This window comes from Nicotiana tabacum, chromosome 22 (genome assembly GCF_000715075.1).
Source record: "Nicotiana tabacum cultivar K326 chromosome 22, ASM71507v2, whole genome shotgun sequence".
Classification (NCBI taxonomy): domain Eukaryota; kingdom Viridiplantae; phylum Streptophyta; class Magnoliopsida; order Solanales; family Solanaceae; genus Nicotiana; species Nicotiana tabacum.
Genome location: NC_134101.1, coordinates 10,876,114 through 10,892,323, shown reverse-complemented (window position 1 = coordinate 10,892,323; position 16,210 = coordinate 10,876,114). Strand labels below are relative to the sequence as shown.

The 16,210-nt window shown below is 38.8% G+C and overlaps 1 pseudogene; it reads left to right on the top strand.

Moving 5' to 3' along the window:
• Window positions 1-327: 327 nt before the first annotated feature.
• LOC142175708 (uncharacterized) lies at window positions 328-5,873 on the top strand (annotated as a pseudogene).
• The last annotated feature ends 10,337 nt before the right edge of the window (window positions 5,874-16,210 follow it).

Sequence of the window (16,210 nt, the reverse complement as noted above, 5' to 3'; positions counted from 1 at the left end):
TCGAGGCCGGATTATAGAAAAGAGAGGCAGCAACGGAAAGAAACCTTCACCCCTCTTGGAGAGTCGTATACCAGTTTGTTTCAAATGTTGAGGCAGTTGGACGTTTTGAGACCGATTGAGCCAAAGACATCAAATCCACCTCCAAGGAACCTTGATTATTCCCTCAGATGCGCATATTGTTCTGATGCCCCAGGGCACGACACAGAGAAGTGTTGGCATTTGAAGAGGGCGATCCAAGAGCTTATTGATACAAATCAAATTGTGGTCCAGAGCCCAGAGGCGCCAAACATCAACCAAAATCCTTTGCCGGCTCATGCAGAGACACATATGATTGAGATATTTCATAAGGATGGGGAGCCCAAGAATTCTTCCAAGTGTGTCATGATGATCCGGGCTAGCGAAAGTAATCCAGTTAAAGCTACAGATTTTGCAAAAGCAATGCCTTTGACAGTTGAAGGGGTGTCGGAGAAGCTAAGCACGCTCAACGTGAAGCCATCTGTATTGGTTGTGAAAGGGCCTCCGATTGATGTCGTAGCGAACCAGGAAAAGCAAAAAGTGATCGTACCAGGGGTCCCGGGCAAGCCTGTCATAATCGTGGAAGGGGCTCGTATTACCCCCGTTATTATTAAGCCAGTGACCCAATTACCAATGGTTGACACAAAGGCCGTCCCGTGGAATTACAAACAGGTGATAGTAACATATAAAGGGAAAGAAGTAGAGGAAGAAGTCAATGAAACCGGAGGACTGACTCGTTCTGGGTGATGTTTTACCCCATAAGAATTGAGGAAAGCCAAGCCATTCAAGGATGGCCACATCCCAGTAAAGAAGCCAGTCACCGAAGAAGAGGCTGAAGAGTTCCTGAAAAAGATGAAAATGCAAGACTATTCCATTGTAGAGCAGTTAAGGAAAACACCAGCTCAGATCTCTCTTTTGTCTTTGCTGATACATTCAGATGAACACCGCAAAGCCCTGATGAAGATTTTGAATGAGGCCCATGTTCCTGATAAGATCACGGTAAACCACTTGGAACAGATTACTAACAAGATTTTCGAAGCAAACAGGATCACTTTCTCAGATGATGAACTTCCTATGGAGGGTACAGAGCACAACCGAGCTCTTTATCTCACAGTGAAATGTGAGGATTCTACTATCTCAAGGGTACTGGTTGATAACGGTTCTAGTGCAAATATCTGCCCTCTGTCCACTTTGCAAAAGTTAAAGATCGGCACTGAAAGGATCCACATGAACAATGTATGTGTTCGAGGCTTTGATGGAGGAGGGAAAGATTCTGTCGGTGATATAATGCTCGAATTGTCAATAGGGCCAGTTGAGTTCACTATGGAGTTCCAAGTGCTAGATGTGGCTATCTCCTACAACTTGTTGTTGGGCAGGCCATGGATACATGCTGCCAAGGCAATCCCGTCTTCTCTACATCAAATGGTAAAGTTCGAATGGGACAGGCAGGAAATAGTTGTGCACGGTGATGAGAACTTATCTGCTTACAATGACACAATTGTTCCATTTATTGAAGTCGAAGATGATAAAGGGCCTTGGGTGTACCAAATGTTTGAGACAGTGTCTGTCGAGAAGATTCCTGATGGAGAATGCATTCCAGGTCCAAAGCTACCCTCCGTGTCCGTCATGGTAGCAAATGAAATGTTGAAGAATGGTTTTGTGCCGGGTAAAGGCCTGAGTTCGTCTCTGCAGGGTATTGCACATCCGGTGTGTCCACGTGAAAGTTTCGGTACATTTGGTTTGGGATTCACACTCACAGGGAAGGACATGAAAAAGGCTAAAAATTTGAAAAGAAAGGCATGGTCACTTCCTAAGCCTGTTCCACATATCTCCAAGTCTTTTGTCAAGCCAGAGGTCGCAAAATGCCCAATATCAGCGGTCCCAAAACCTGTGGTCGACTTTGATGAAGAGCTGATCAAGAGGTTCCAGAGTTTGTTTGATGAGGTTAACATGGTGGAAATCGGGGAAGGTTCCAGTAATGACGATGTGCAGCTCGTTGGGCCAAATGTGAAGCTTAGCAATTGGAAAGCTACTCCTCTCCCCACCCGTAAGGAGTTTTGGTAGTTTGCTTTGTTTTCCTTTCTGTTATCTGGGTTATTCCAGGGTTGTAATCCAGATTTTTTATTTTTGTTTGCTTGTTTTGATGTACAAACCCTTCTATACTTTATTTTCAATGAAATACAATTTCCCGTTTTCCATTATTCCTGATAGCGTTTCATTTTTGTTTTGTTTCTTTTTTTCTGTACAGTTCTTTTTATGCTAGTTTCAATGACATGACATGCATGAGGAATTTTCAGCCAAATCTTAAAAGCCAATCTAATTCTGAAACAACAATTTAAGAGGTAGAGTGTGATGATGAAACAGAATATGATGAAGAAGCAGCATTTCAGGAAATCAGTAGAGAACTAAATCACTTTGAAGAAAAACCCAAGCCTAATTTGAATGAAACTGAAGCAATCAATTTAGGAGATCAAGATAATCTCAGGGAAACCAAGATAAGTGTGCATCTGGAACCACAAATCAAGGAAGAAATAATCAAAGCACTGTTTGAATATAAAGATGTTTTTGCATGGTCGTATGACGACATGCCGGGTTTGAGCACTGATTTGGTAGTTCATAAATTGCCAACTGATCCGGCATTCCCTCCAGTCAAGCAAAAGTTAAGGAAGTTTAAGACTGACATGAGTGTGAAGATCAAAGAAGAAATCACAAAGCAGCTTGACGCAAAGGTCATTCGGGTCACTCGATATCCCACTTGGTTAGCTAATGTCGTGCCAGTACCAAAGAAGGATGGTAAGACCAGGGTCTGTGTTGATTATCGTGATCTCAATAAGGCAAGTCCAAAAGATAACTTTCCATTGCCGAACATCCATATTCTGATCGACAATTGTGCTAAGCACGAGATTGGGTCTTTTGTGGATTGCTACGCAGGATATCACCAGATCCTGATGGATGAGGAAGATGCAGAAAAGACAGCATTCATCACACCATGGGGGACATACTGCTACCGGGTAATGCCATTTGGTTTGAAGAATGCTGGGGCAACTTACATGAGGGCAATGACTACCATATTTCATGACACAATACAAAGGAAATTGAGGTTTATGTAGATGATGTGATCATAAAGTCAAAGAAGCAGTCCGACCATGTTGGAGACTTGAGAAAGTTTTTCCAAAGGCTCTGCAGGTACAACCTCAAGCTCAATCCGGCAAAATGTGCATTTGGTGTCCCGTCCGGGAAACTGTTGGGATTCATAGTCAGTCGATGCGGTATTGCGTTGGACCCATCAAAGATCAAAGCCATCCAAGAATTACCACCGCCAAAGAACAAAACCGAGGTAATGAGCCTTCTCGGAAGGTTAAACTACATCAGCAGGTTTATTGCTCAACTCACGACAACTTGTGAGCCCATCTTTAAGTTGCTGAAGAAGAATGATGCGGTTAAGTGGACTGATGAGTGTCAGGAAGCATTTGATAAGATCAAGGGTTACCTGTCAAACCCACCTGTGCTGGTCCCGCCAGAACCTGAGAGACCTTTAATTCTCTATTTGACGGTATTGGATAATTCTTTCGGTTGTGTGTTGGGTCAACACGACATCATGAGCAAGAAAGAGTGAGCCATTTATTATCTCAGCAAAAAGTTCACTCCTTATGAGGTTAAGTATACTCTTCTTGAAAGGACATGTTGCGCCCTGACTTGGGTGGCACAAAAGTTGAAGCATTATCTGTCATCCTACACTACTTACCTAATTTCTCGCATGGATCCTCTAAAGTATATCTTTCAGAAGCCTATGCCCACAGGAAGATTGGAAAAGTGGAAGATTTTACTCACAGAGTTTGACATCATCTATGTGACTCGGACCGCGATGAAAGCCCAAGCCCTGGCCGATCACTTGGCCGAGAATCCGGTGGATGAAGAATATGAGCCACTGAAGAGTTATTTTCCTGATGAAGAAGTGATGTATGTTGACAAGGCTGATCATGATGAAAAGCCAGGTTGGAAACTCTTCTTTGATGGAGCTGCTAACATGAAAGGTTTCGGAATAGGGGATGTACTCATTTATGAAACAAGGCATCACTACCCCGTAACAGCTCAACTTTGATTTTATTGCACTAACAACATGACTGAATACGAGGCATGCATTCTGGGTTTGAGGCTAGCTATAGATATGGGAGTTCAAGAAATATTGGTTTTGGGAGATTCAGATTTGTTGGTTCACCAGATTCAGGGAGAATGGGAGACTCGTGATTTGAAGCTCATACCGTATCGACAATGTCTGCATGATCTTTTTCAACGATTCAGGTCGGTAGAATTCAGGCATATTCCTAGGATTCATAATGAGATTGCCGGTGCCTTGGCTACTCTGGCGTCAATGTTACACCATCCGGATAGGACTTATGTCGACCCTTTGCATATCCAAATCCGTGATCAGCATGCCTATTGCAATGTGGTTGAGGAGGAACTTGATGGTGAGCCTTGGTTCCATTATGTCAAGGAATACATCAAATTGGGGGTATATCCGGTACATGCCACAGGCGATCAAAAGAGAACCATTCGACGTCTGGCTAGTGGATTTTTCTTAAGTGGGGGAATATTGTACAAGAGAACTCCAGATCTAGGATTACTAAGGTGTATAGATGCTAAACAAGCCTCGACTATCATGGCCGAAGTGCATTCCGGGGTTTGCGGGACACATATGAGTGGGTATGTCTTGGCGAAGAAGATTCTTCGAGCAGGTTATTATTGGCTCCCCATGGAACGAGATTGCATCAGCTTCGTTCGCAAATGTCATCAATGCCAGGTGCACGGTGATTTGATTCATTCCCCGCCATCTGAGTTGCACACAATGTCTGCACCTTGGCCCTTCGTTGTTTGGGGCGTGGATGTCATTGGACCAATTGAGCCGGCAGCTTCAAACGGGCATAGGTTTATTCTGGTGGCCATTGATTACTTTACTAAGTGGGTCGAAGCTGTAACTTTCAAGGCCGTGACCAAGAAGGAGGTGGTAGATTTTGTTCATTCAAATATCATTTGCCGGTTCGGAATTCCCAAGGTAATCATCACAGATAATGTTGCTAACCTCAACAGTCATTTGATGAAAGAGGTATGCCAACAATTCAAGATTATGCATCGAAACTCCACTCCGTATCGTCCTAAGGCAAACGGAGCTGTTGAGGCTGCTAACAAGAACATAAAGAAGATACTTCGTAAGATGGTGCAAGGTTCCAGGCAATGGCATGAAAAGTTACCTTTTGCTTTACTGGGTTATCGCACTATTGTTCGTACTTCAATAGGTGCAACTCCCTATTTGCTGGTATATAGAACCGAGGCAGTTATAATTGCGGAAGTTGAGATTCCATCCCTGCGGATCATTGTTGAAGCTAAAATTGATGATGATGAGTGGGTCAAAACCCGGCTAGAGCAATTGAGTTTGATTGATGAAAAAAGACTGGCAGCAGTATGTCATGGTCAATTGTATCAGAAAAGAATGGCAAGAGCATAAAATAAGAAGGTGCGTCCCCGAAAATTTGAAGTGGGTCAGCTGGTATTGAAACGCATCCTTCCACATCAGGCTGAAGCTAAAGGCAAGTTCGCCCCAAACTGGAAGGGGCCGTTCATTGTGACAAAGGTGTTGCCCAATGGTGCTTTGTATTTAACAGACATAGAAGGTAAATGTGTGGATATGGCTATCAATTCTGATGCAGTCAAGAGATATTATGTATGATTTCTTTGCTTATCTTCAATCGTATTTTGTACTAGGCATGTTCAAAGTTGGAATGACGAAGGCATTTTATTCTGCTATCCCAAACACTTTTATCATTTGTTACCCCTTTTTGAGCCTTATTTATTTTCTTTCATACCCCTATTTTGGAATCAGAAGCAGAGTTAGAAATATAAAAGAAAAGAAAAAAAAGAAAAAAAAAAGAAGAAAAAAAAAAGAAAAAAAAAGAGAAGGAAAAGAGAAAAGCAAAGAAAGAAAAGAGAAAAGAAAGGAGAAAAAGAAAAGCAAGGTAACAAAAACAAAACTCTTATGTTGGAACTACGTTAGACTTGATTCCTTTTAAGGATACGTAGGCAGCCTTACTCTGAGGTTCAGTCCCATCAAATAAAAAATTTAAAATTCCCCAGATTCAAAAAAGAACTGGGGTAGAAGTTTTAGTTTTGCAATAGGTCTGATTCCAAAAGTTGTAATTTTGAACCCTTTCATCTTAAGTCATGTTGAGCCTTATACCATCTTTTCTTTCTAACCCTTTCCAAAAGCCTATACTACGGTCTAAAGAAAGACCTTCCGATCAATCTTTGAGGATGCCAAGTCAAGTGAGATAGAGGTATGATCTCCATCATGGGTAACACTTTGTTCATTGGGTACAAGAAAAATAAATAAAATGAGAGAGTCTTATTGGTGAAAACTCTCAAGGGCACCGTAAGGCGGCAGTGAGTTGAGAGATGAACAAATGAGAGAGGCTTGTTGGTGAAAACCCTTCGAGGCACTACAAGTCGAAAGAGGTTGGTGACTCTACAGAAAAGTTGGATCGTTGAAAGCCCGGTTTTTGAAGTATGAAGACATGACATGAACAGAAATGTGATTAGTTGGATGGATTAGGCTGATCAATCCAAAATACATGTTATGATCATTAGAGCCAGCTGATTCATTCAGATAAGTCTCTTTTCCTTTTTTCTTCAAATATTCATCTCAGTTTTTTCCTTTTATTCCTAATTCTCGAAGTCACTTCGCTTCGTCTCTTTTGGGTCTATTTTTCTAAGTCTCTGTCAAATCAGTCTTTGTTAAGCAAGCAAGAAAGGACTTCAAAGCTCATTACCAGCTTTTTATTTGCACCAAGTGAAATTCGGCCAGGCACATCACAAGTGACATGATTTAGAATGAGCAATGCGGTGGTAACTTAAGTTCAGTGGTCAAGTGATTCGTGAATTTGTAGGAAATGCAAAGGTTCAACAGTTGTCAGAATGAAAGTGCCATACGACGAGTTGAGTGAAAGGGATTCAAGTCATTCAGAGGTTTTGTGGTCGAGGTCCGATTGAAAGGTCAAACAATTCTTTGTAGCCCGAAGCATCTAATCAAAATGAAGCGGGATAGTGGCAGAAGTAGACACTTTCAGCAAGGATGCCACAAACTAACCACCATATTTTCAAACTGACAAAATTTTCTTTGTTTTAAGCAGGGGAAAGAAATCTTGTTTGCTTTGCCAGGAATCCCCCATGAGGAAAGCATGTTCCAGATAAGTTCAGTTTTAACTGTTCAGGACCCTCCTGGATAAGGGGATCTAGTTTTAAATTTTCAGGACCTTCCTGGATAATGGGATTCAACTAACAATCAATGAAGGTTCCTGGTACAAACTGGGGCAGGAAATTTTCTTTGTTTTGTCTGTGTTGTTGTGATAGCAGGCGCCCACCTGGAGAATGAGGGGATTTATTTCTGTTTTAAGTTAGCACAGGCTCCCACCTGGAGAATGAGGGAATTCATTTCAGTTTTACGTCAAAATCAGGCGCCCACCTGGAGAACGAGGGAATTTATTTCAAGTTTTAAGTCATCAGGCGCCCACCTGGAGAACGAGGGAATTCATTTCAGTTTAAGTCATCAGGCGCCCACCTGGAGAACGAGGGAATTCATTTTAGCTTTAAGCCATCAGGCGCCCACCTGGAGAACGAGGGAATTCATTTTAGCTTTAAGCCATCAGGCACCCACCTGGAGAACGAGGGAATTTATTTAAGTTTTAAGTCATCAGATACCCACCTGGAGAACGAGGGAATTCATATCAAGTTAAAGTCAGTCGCATGCGCCCACCTGGAGAATGAGAGAATTTATTTTAAGTTCAAATCAGTCGCAAGCGCCCACCTGAAAAATGAGGGAAGTCATTTCAAGTTCAAGTTAGAGGTGACAGAAGACTCAAAATCAAGTTGTGAAGACATATAGACAGGAATCTTGTAACTCATAGCTGATAAATTTGCTTAGTTTCTCTTCATTTTGATTTCGATGTAATAAGGAATTAGGCAAGCAGTAGCAGCGGCAACAACAGTGAAATCACAGCTTCTCGGTAGTCCCAGCTACCAAAACTTCCAGAACTACACTGACCTGATTCCTCCAAAGCCGAGGATATGTAGGCAACCTCGGAAGCAAGGTTCGGTCAAACGTTTTCAAAATGCTTCCATGGAGTATCCAAACGGTCAAAAATCGCTCGTATTTGCTCAATGTATCTTTGCCCGAAAACTCTTCGTGTTTCCAAGCAAAGAGGGGCAGCTGTGAGCACGTGATTTTTGCCCGACTAAAATATTCCTATAGAAATTCACAAATAGAGTTTTTCTTAATTGTTTTTAGTTTTTATAGAATTCGTAGGAATTTTGGTTAATTGTTGCTTGCATCTAGTTGCATATTTAACATTTTAAAATCATAAGAAAAGTACCAAAATGCCTAAAGTATTTCATGTATAACATTTTAGGTCTTAATTGCATTTAGGATTTAATTACATAAGTTAATTGCATTATTAAACAAAAAAAATCAAAATATTGGACATTTTTACATTTTTTAACTTTGAGTTGCAAATTAGTAATTTTCTTTCATTAGTCTTAAGTTAATTAATTATTTTATGTTAGAAATAGATAATTAATTTAACTTTACAAATTAAATTTGATGTAGGATTTAGTTTAGAATTTTTTTTTTATGTAGGATTTAGTTTAGGATTTTTTTTTAAAAAATAAAAAATAAAAAATTAAATTTATTAAGATAAAAAAAAAATCAAAAAACAAAATCTTGTTCAATTCCGAATTGGGCCACCATATTCAGTGGCCCAATTGCCCCAAATTGTCCGAACTCGCCCCAAGCCCAAACCCCCCTCACCCGGTCCAGCCCCATCACTTAACCAAAATGATGTCGTTTCATTAACGACGATCTTAGCCGTTGATTTTCTTTGATCGAGCGGCCCGTAACTCCCCCTCTAACCCCTTATATCTGTCGGAGCCCCCCCTAAAACCCCTGAGACCTCTCTCATTTTCCTCTCCCTCTCTCTCACTCACCGAACCCTAGCCGCCCCCAAACCCCTCATCTCTCTCTCTCAAACTCCCTTAGAACCCTAGCCGCCCAAAATTTCCACGCCGGCGGCGCCACTCCAAATCCCCTCAAACTCACACCCTATAACCCTCATACCCTCCTAATCCCTAATCCCCCATCAATCTCTCCAGAAACCTCCCCAAAACCCTTGAATTCCAGATCCGAAAACCCTCATGCAACCTAGTTTCACTCTTTGTCGACTCTTGAAGTTTCAAAACTCGATTCATCTTGAAATTTGCACTAATCGTCTGTTCTCGTGGTGTTTTTCTATTTCTCGGTTCATTTAGAAGGGTCGATGTTCGATTAAAGTTGTCAGAAAACCTAGCTTGGTTCCTTTCTGATTTTGCTCATCGATTTAGCCGTTTTGAGTTGAAACTAATATTAATTAATTATTCTTGTCAAGAAAAATTGATTAATGTAAGTTTGAGTTCACTCCGGAATCATCGGAGTCCGGCCAAAGCTTATCACCATTATTAACTAGCCGGTTTTGTTCACTGCTTCTCATTAAATTTGGATTAAAATTTTCTTTTGTTTTTTTTTTTGCTTGTTTTTTTTTTGTTTTGACCGGATTGATACATAAATCTCCATTTCAATTGCATGATCATTTAAAAGTAGTTAATGGTTTGTTTTGCTCAATTGAAGACAGTTTTAGTTAATTTCTGCTTGCATGCTCTAATTAATTACATAGTTAGGTCAATTACATGTTAACTAGTTTAATCACACAAGTTTTTAGTTTAATCAATTTTGAGTTAATTAGATATTAAAATAAGTTATTAAATGGTTTGGTTTTTGCACTTTTACTTTTGTTCTGATCCGTATGATTCCTTGCTAAGGTTCCTTTGTCATTAACCAAAGTCTAAGGGGGCATTCGGGAACTAGAATTGAGCAGAATCTTTTTCTTTTAATAGCAGAAAAGTTCTAGAATAGAGATAAGGGACCAAAATGCAATAATATGAGGAAGTTAGTTTAAATTTGGTTTAAAAAAGGGTCAATTTGAGAAGTTAAGGGGTTTGAAGAATAGGAAGGAATTTTTGGAATTGGACAGCTGTCCATTTCAGTTGCAAAAGATGCTATTTCCCTGATTTTCAGGAAGCTGGCAAAAGATTCCCACACCCCCTATTCCTCACACACAACACATGCTTACATTATATAAAAAGAGGGAGAACCCTCAGAAAGAGGGGGACTCATTTTTTTTCCTTCCTCATTTTTATTCGAACTTTTTCTCTTCTAAGCTTAACGGGAGAATACAGAAAAAAAACAAAAAAAATTTCAGTTGGCTTCATTGGCTGCTCTTGGGTCTTCATTTTGTTCTGGGTTTTGGAGTTTGGTTTATCTCCACTGCTCTGCTGTTTCTGCTGCTGTTATTCTTACTGCTATTGCTTCATTGCAATTTCAGAGACTTATCTTATTTTATTATTCTTGCTGTCCAGGTACCTCTTTTGAACCTTGGACTGTAAATTGGATATGAAATATGCCTACATGGAAGACATATGCGTGCTTTGAAATTAATGGAATCAGTCATTTTCTGCCATTATTTCTTGTGTTCTGTTGAAGTTATCTAGTTCTTCTTCTTGTGTATGTTTAGTATCATGTTTTCTTTGTTATTAGTGGATCCAGTCATAAAATTGGTACCTAAATCTTCATGTAATGTTCATAGTATTGATTGAATATCACCTTTCAATTATAATATCATATATGTCTTCAGATTTGAGACATGTCTGCTTTTAATTGCTATTGTTTGGATCATTCTTAGAACTAAAGACTAAATCCATCCTTCATGGCAGTACATGCGAATGTTTGGCCGATGAAAGTTAGTAGCCATAATTTGAATATGATTCTATTGTTGAGTTTTGTTAAGTTCTGAAACCATTATGTTCTAAATCTGTTCTGGTTTTCGGACTTGTCATGTGTGTCTGTTATTGTAAGTTTTAGCATTTGAGTTGATCGATTGGCTGGAAATGAAGGCTAAAATTGGCTGTTACTCAAAAATGGATATCACTGCAATGTCCAAAGTGGCTATTAATTCGTTTCTGGTTATGCATACGAAATTCCTCAAAAGTTAGATTGTGATTCAATTTCATCCATTTACTCTGTTGGTATGTATGTTGGCAATTAATTCAAACTTCCATGGCCCAGAAATTCCCGTCATTAAGTTCTTCAACCTTATCTGTAATTTATCCCAATAACGACTCCTTAGCTATAGACCCCAATACACGATCTCAAATAGTCGAATAATTGATTCATGAACATCGTAGTTTTCTTTAGGCGCGATTAATAATTATCGTGGCCATGGGTACAGTTCCCGTGGTATGGTCACGATACATAAATCCAAATTTGGGTGTGCATTTCATGTGACCTGACCATAACTTTAAATAATAAAAATAAATATGTCATAAATCGCGGGTGCATTTCATATGGCGCGGTTTGCAACATGTACCAAATGACAAGTGCACAATATCGCGACTTGTTCAAATAAATTCCATAAGTACTAAAAGCGGTTTTAAAGGTAAAATGCACAATAAGTTTTTAAACAATGTAATGAATCAGATAATTAAGCCAATTAATAATAGTTGAGCAACCGTGCTAAAATCACGGAACTCGGGAGTGCCTCACACCTTCTCTCGGGTTAACAGAATTCCTTACTCGGTCTTCTGTGTTCGCAGACCATAAATAAGAGTCAATTTCCTCGATTTGGGATTTAAAATAAAACTGTGACTTGGGACACCATAAACTATTCCAAGTGGCGACTCTGAACAAATAAATAATCTCATTTCGATTAATGTCACTTTAATTGGAAAAAACCCCTACCCCCTTCAGGAAAAAGGAGGTGTGACAGGGACTGGGACCACGAACTAACGGTCCCGGGTTAAGTGGGCCCAAGCGGGCCTAAGTGGGTACAACGGATGCTTTCTATCTTTAATTTATTTTTATAGAAGTTAGAGAAAAAAAATGGTAATAAAAATATCTAAGGCAATTCCTTATAAATTATATTATAGAATTGTCACCTAAATTTTTTAATTCAAATTTAAAGACAAAAATATTTTAAAGAGATATTCAAAGCAATGCGTTATAATTTTATAATATATATATATATATATATATATATATATATATATATATATATATATATATATATATATATATATATAGTATAGTATAGTATAGTATACTATATATACATCTTAAGATATATAAGCTATATTCGATATATATATATAAGCTTATATATATATATAATATACTATATTATATATACATCTTAAGATATATAAGCTATATTCGATTTACTATATATACATCTTAAGATATATAAGCTATATATATAGTAAGATGTATATATAGTATAGTATAGTATAGTATAGTATAGTATATACTATATATACAACTTAAGATATATAAGCTATATTCGATATATTCGATATATATATATATATAGTATATATATATAGTATATACCATATATATATATATATATATATATATATATATATATATATATATATATATATATATAAGAAAAGGTGTAATTATAAAAAAATTGGGGTTAAAAAAAAGTTGGAGGGTTAAATGCCTATTTATAAATAGCCAACGGCTATTTTGGCAGGTAAAACGGCCATATTTTAAATGCCATAAAGACTATAATGTGGCAGATATTTTTTTAAAAATAAATTAGTCCTTGGGCTCGGATAGGCCCGTTTAGGACTGCTTGAACCGGCCCACTTCCCAGCCGGTCCCGGTCCCGGTCTCGCGGGCCTCGCCTATGGGACCGGCCCATTACCCAGCCTACCTCCCCACGATCCCGGTCCTATCCGGTTAGAACCGTTTAGGCCCACTACCCATTTGGACTTGCGGTCTTAGGCCGGGCCCGGTCCTAACCGGCCCACATGCCACCTTTATGTGTTCATGTCAAAAATAATTGATCATTGAATGACCTAAGAAACTCTTTTCTTCTTTCATTCAATCGCCCTGGCCAAGGTCTTAATTTGGTCGGTTATAATTTATGACAACATGAAGCTTAAACTCATTACCATGAGTTGACAGATTCCATCTTGATAAATCACTAATTCTACAAGTATTTAATCGTACCCAATATCCTTTCAACTATCGCTCTAGGGCCATAGATGTCTAGTATCTAAGAACAATAAATAACTTGTCAATTACTATGATGATATCAGGTCAAAGGAAACTCTTATATTACATTCTTCAAGAGAATATCCTATTGGCAGTTTATATAAGAAAAGGTGTAATTATAAAAAAATTGGGGTTAAAAAAAAGTTGGAGGGTTAAATGCCTATTTATAAATAGCCAACGGCTATTTTGGCAGGTAAAACGGCCATATTTTAAATGCCATAAAGACTATAATGTGGCAGATATTTTTTTAAAAATAAATTAGTCCTTGGGCTCGGATAGGCCCGTTTAGGACTGCTTGAACCGGCCCACTTCCCAGCCGGTCCCGGTCCCGGTCTCGCGGGCCTCGCCTATGGGACCGGCCCATTACCCAGCCTACCTCCCCACGATCCCGGTCCTATCCGGTTAGAACCGTTTAGGCCCACTACCCATTTGGACTTGCGGTCTTAGGCCGGGCCCGGTCCTAACCGGCCCACATGCCACCTTTATGTGTTCATGTCAAAAATAATTGATCATTGAATGACCTAAGAAACTCTTTTCTTCTTTCATTCAATCGCCCTGGCCAAGGTCTTAATTTGGTCGGTTATAATTTATGACAACATGAAGCTTAAACTCATTACCATGAGTTGACAGATTCCATCTTGATAAATCACTAATTCTACAAGTATTTAATCGTACCCAATATCCTTTCAACTATCGCTCTAGGGCCATAGATGTCTAGTATCTAAGAACAATAAATAACTTGTCAATTACTATGATGATATCAGGTCAAAGGAAACTCTTACATCACATTCTTCAAGAGAATATCCTATTGACAATTTATGATAATTCTAACCATTAGGAATTATCCAATGAATCGGTTCAATGATCATATCTCTATATGCATCATCTATTTATGTTATTTAGTTAATGTGATCAACTAATCTTTATCCCATAAAGACGCTCACATAAATATTGATCTAACCGGATTACTAATGTCCAAATTAATAATCCTACGATCAAGAACAAAATTTAGATTAAATTGTAAGAAACTTTACTCTCATTATCATGATCTCCATCATTATGACAAGTCTTAGATTTTAATCAAGGACCTTATTAAATTAATTAAATAATTAATAATAACTATGATAAACGAATATCAAATGCTATATATTTTTATATCAAATAACATTCACAAAAATATGTTCAAATCATCAAATATGAGATTGGATCTAGGGCATATCTAATATATCCCTAACAGACCGACCATGATGTATGGGGATGAGTGTTGGGCTATTAAGAACTCACATATCCAGAAGATGAGAGTAGTAGAAATGAGGATGTTGAGGTGGATGTGCGAGCACACTAGGATGGATAATATCAGGAATGTTGATATTCGGGAGAAGGTGCGCGTGGCTCCCATTGATGACAAGATGCGGGAAGCGAGACTCAGATGGTTCGGGCATGTACAGAGGAGGAGTCCAGATACCCCGATAAGGAGGTGTGAGCGGCTGGTTGTGGAGGGCACGAGAAGAGGTAGAGGGCGATCGAAGAAGTATTGGGGAGAGGTGATCAGGCAGGACATGGCGATGATTCAGATTTCCGAGGACATGGCACTTGATAGGAAGATGTGGAGGTCGAGTATTAGGGTTGTAGGTTAGGAGGTAGTTGAGTCTTGACTTATTTCGTACCGTTGTGAGACTAGCCTGGTAGGGTTTTTTTCTAAGCTAGCTAGTGGCAATGTCGTATCTTACTATTTTGCGTTTCAATGTTAGACCTATTTACTAGCTATCGTTTTTGTTTTTGCTTTTTTTCGTTTTTGCTTTGCATCTTTCTTCTGGATTTCATGTTGTTCCTATTTTTCCTATGATTTCTGTGGTGATACTGATATTGTCTTATTTTATCTTTTTGTCCTCTTGAGCCGAGGGTCTTTCGGAAACAACCTCTCTATCTCTTCGGGGTAGGGAAAAGGTCTGCGTACACACTACCCTCCCCAGACCCCATTAGTGAAATTTTACTGGGTTGTTGTTGTTGTTGTTGCCAATACACAAAATATGTTGTGGCACGCAACCCGATTCTACCATATAATATCAATATCATAATTTACCCTTATTCCACTATATCAATTCACCCTTATTTCACCTATTGCGGCGTACAACCCGATCCCACCATATAAAAGCAATATCACAATATAAATATCCTCCCTTATTTTACTTATTGCGGCGTGCAACCCGATCCCCCTTACAATAATTTAAATCAATAACAACAATTCAGTAACTCCATTTACAAGAATTTCTACAATCAAGGGAATCAATGCACAACAACGAAGAAATCACATAGAAACCGGAGGAACACAACAAACTTTACAAAATCCCTGAACAGGTAAGGTACATGATAACTAAGCATGCAATCACAATAATTAGGACATGTAGCAAATAAGTACAAGACATAGAAGAAACTCAATAATTAAGCGGTAACAAGACAATAAGGAAGTCAATAACTTTAACTAAGGCATATAAGGCCAAATAACGAGCAAAAAGTACAGTTTGGTGCTAGCAACGTCAGATAAAGCATGTAAGAGTAGACTAACAACGAGATACTACATGTTATGACAATTCAATTAAAGGCATGGGAAGACACTAGACAATCTAAACCAGTCAAATACCACATATAGACCGAGTACCCACTCGTCACCTTGCGTACACGACTTTCACATAACAAGATAACACAATTTACTCAATTCCTAAGGGGTAGTTTTCCCCACACAAAGTTAGGCAAGACACTTACCTCAATTCGGCCAAATCAATACTCAAATTAGCTTTTTCTTTACAAATTCATCTCCGTTCGGCTCAATCTAGCCAAAGACGACTTAAATACATCAAACAATGCAAGAGAAAACAACTTCAATTAATAAAGCTATGATCTTTATACAATTTGCAAAAAGTCAACAAAAGTGAACCCCCCAGGTCTGCACCTCAGAACCCGATAAAATTTACAAAACCCGAACACCCATTCCGATACGAG